A 3,931-nucleotide genomic window follows, 5' to 3' on the forward strand; every position below is an offset into this window, starting at 1 on the left:
CACTCGGGAGGCAGAGGCAGGGGGATTTCTGAGTTCCAGGCCAACCTGGTCTACAAAGTGAGTTCCAGGACAGCCAGGGCTACAGAGAAACCCTATTTCAAAAAAACCAAAAGAAATAGAACTTTGTAACAAAGAGCTAGTAGAAAATTAGAAAAAACGCTACTTTAAGAAATTTATTTTCTTGTATCATTTCTCCAACTCCTTGTAGAAATAGAAATGTTATTTTAATAAAAATAATGCATAAATTTCTCTACAAACAGATGTCAACCTAATCTGTGGATATTATCTAATTTGCTTTTGGTAAATCTCTAATTGGTAATTGTNTTTGAATTTTTTAAATTAAATTATTTTTTGTTCGTGCTGCCTGTACATTTGTGCGCTGCTTCCCATGCGTGCTGTGCGTGTGCAAGGATACCCTGAAGCTGGGGCTAGGGCCACTCTGGGCCAGCATGTGTGCACCAGAGCCCTTACTCTCCCAGCCATCTCTCCAGCCCTGAAATTTGTTTCTTTTACTTGCTTGCCCATAATTTCTTATTTAGCAGTGGTATTTATAGTGGTGAAACTCCTAAAATAGACTTCAGCAAAGGGCCTACCAAGGAAGACACCAGGCTTCCAGTATACTCCAAGCACATATACCTTGGACATATGATGTGTATGTGGGGAAAAGACCCACCCTGCACAGCCTGAAGTACAGCTTATGTCATCCTGCCTCTGTCATTGTTCTCCCAAATGGTTCTGCAACTGGTTTAACTGCCCGACAAGCCACAGAATAGCAAAAGTAATACCTAGAGCTATAACTTAGCCTACAGATCTTCATGTGCGTATCAGGCAATCAACTGTGCATGGTATCAGCAAAAATGTGAGTGTTGCATGGCATAGTGGCAAAGGTTCATAATTGTGGAACCTGGTAGGCTGAGGCAGGAAGATCATAAATTTTAGGCTAGCCTGGGCCACATAGTAGAAACCTGTCAAAAACAAGCAAACAAGAATGCCTTCGTAGATAACTTCAAGGACTTAGGAAATTCAAGTGAACGATTTAGCACTTTGCCCTAAGTCTGGAGACAGTCAAAGGTTTAGCCACCAAGCATGTGCTAAATGTGTCAGAAAAAGGACAAACCAAAGTAACAGTTGATCTGGCCTTTTCCCATTCTCCACTTAAAGCATTTACAGCAGTTGTAACATTGCAGCCATAAGGCGGAAGGTGATGGCTCCACTGGCAAAGTGTCTGCTGTGCAAGCATGAGGATTTGAGTTTGGATCCCTGGCACCCAGCCCAAAGCCAAGCAGGGTCTAGCAACAGGCATCTGTAGCCCTGGGCCTGGATAACAAGGGAGAGTGGGCAGATGGAGACAGGTGGGTCCCTAGAGCTGACTGGCCAACGATAAAGTCCATGTACGCAATCCACAGCACCAACATTCAAGAAGATGGGGTCCTGGTGATGCTGGTGGCTTTAGTGCCTAAGGAGTAGAGAAGCTTCACTCTCAAAAGTCTGCTTGGAGCAACTTGCAGGACAGACAGACACTGTTAGATTAACTCAAATGGAAAGTGGGAAACAGTTCTCACACCGTACAGCACAGATGAACAACCCACCTGTGGCAGTTACAGTTAGGTAAAGAAAGACACACATACAGCCTGAGGGCAAGCAGTGGAGAGGAAAGTAGAAGAAAGGTATGAACATGCCCAAAGTGAGTGGCACACAGCTCCAAGAAGACGGCTTCCAGCTAGTCTGTAGGCTTGGGTGCAGAAAGTAAGCTGAAGATAGATGTTAAATGGCCCAAGGATGCTGCATTGAAAGTGTGAACCAACGCAGCTAATCTGCCAAAATGGTATTTTCTTGATTTTACTTAAGGTGTCTGGTCTTCAAGGAAACTTCATTAAAGATTTTTCTTTTATGTGTATATGCGTGGGCAATGTGCATATTTGTGCAGGTATTCTTGGAGACCAGGAGGTGTTACATCCTGGAGCTGGAATTTTATCCCTGGAGCTGTGGTTGTAAGCTGCCAGCATCCTGGGACCTGAGCACTCTTGTAAGAATAGCCAATGCTCCTGAGAGCTGAGGCAGCTTCTCCAGCTCCTTTAGAAAAACTTCTGTTGCCTTTAATCCCAGCACTTGGGAGGCAGAGGCAGGCGGATTTCTGAGTTCGAGGCCAGCCTGGTCTACAAAGTGAGTGCCAGGACAGCCAGGGCTACACAGAAAAACCCTGTCTAGAAAAACCAAAAAAAACAAAACAAAACAAAACAAAACTTGTTAATATAGGTTAGAAAAGTCACTATGTCCCTACAGCCAAAGCAAGCAACAGAAACAAAGCCTGAGTAGAGAATTTGACTTCTGGTTAGTATGTTATGATATTCAAACTGTTCCGTTCAGCTTTAAAACAGAAAAAGCAGCCTGAAAGATGGGAAGAAATAAGCATCATCCATTCACAGGAGAAAGAAGCAGAAACTGAGGAAGCTTTTCCTGAAGGTGTTGTCACAATTCTAAGCAAAAAGACAAGCTACTAATACGTGGGGCTCATCCGTACATAATGTTTAAGACAGGTTGTTTAGGGTCTTTTGGTTTGGTTTGGTTTGGTTTTGGTTTTTCGAGACAGGGTTTCTCTATGTAGCCCTGGCTGTCCTGGAACTCACTTTGTAGACCAGGCTGGCCTCGAACTCAGAAATCCACCTGCCTCTGCCTCCAAAGTGCTGGGATTAAAGGCGTGTGCCACCACCGCCCGGGTAGTTTTGTTTTTTAATTCTATAATAATTCTTACTCTGAATTTAATGTGTGTGAGGCAGGGGCATGTGCCATGGTGTGCAAGTGGGAAGTCAGGGGACTACTTCATGTGGTTGGCTCCCGATCTTCCATTGAACGTGTCTCCTGGATTCTTACCAGTTCAGAGTCTTTGCCAACTTTAATCCAATTTTGTGACTTCCAGGTTGAATCTCAATGTAAAGAATCCAAAAAGATTTGAAAACCTGTTAGATCTAATCTTGGAATCTTTTGCTTGGAAGGGAATTTAAAATATTGCTACTAAAGCCTTGGCTTGGAAAACCAGCTAAGAGGCCAGTGGTTGTTTGAGACAGTTTCATGTAGCCCAGGCTGGTTTACCTGTAGCCAAAGATTACCTTGAACTTTTTTCTTTTTAAAGATTTATTTGTTGTTATATGTAAGTACACTATACCTGTCTTCAGACACAGCAGAAGAGGGCATCAGATCCCATTACAGATGGTTGTGAACCACTATGTGGTTGCTGGGAATTGAACTCAGGACCTCTGGAAGAACCAATGAGCCATCTCTCCAGCCCTACCTTGAATTTTTAATCCTTTTGTCTTTACCTCATGAGTGCTGGGATTACAGGCCAGTGCCACAATGCCAGGTTCATTTGGGGACTGAGCCAGGGCTTCATAAGCCCTAGGCAAGCACTCTGCCAACTGAGGTACATCCCCAGCCTTAGGCAAGAGGTTTGGTTCTCCTGGTACATCAGTGATGGGCCATACCTAGGACACTTTCCCTTTAATTCCTCATTGAATCACAGACTGGGTGGTGATTCAATAAATCAGAATTTAAAGAGTAGAAAGCAAAACACCACCAATCAAAAAACCCCTGTTTTATGTGTGGTATGCCTGTGCACCATGTTCAGGCAGTGTCCCCAGAAGCTGGAAGACAACACTGGGTCCCTGGAACTGGTGCTTGTGAGCCACTGTGTGGGTGCTGGAAATCAAACTCAGGTATGCTGCAAAAGCAGCCAATGCTTCTAACCTCTGACCCCATCACTCCAGTCCCCTTAAGCTTCCTTTTTAAGAATCAACTAATTTTTTTAAAAATTAATGTCAGTACTATATGAGCTGATAAGGGCTAATCTTTTCTTGAATTCCCTATAAAGACCAATAATGAGGCTCAGATTCTTTGCACAAAACATATGACTTAAAAAAAAAAAAAATGGCCGGGC

This window comes from Mus caroli, chromosome 19 (assembly GCF_900094665.2).
Source record: "Mus caroli chromosome 19, CAROLI_EIJ_v1.1, whole genome shotgun sequence".
Classification (NCBI taxonomy): domain Eukaryota; kingdom Metazoa; phylum Chordata; class Mammalia; order Rodentia; family Muridae; genus Mus; species Mus caroli.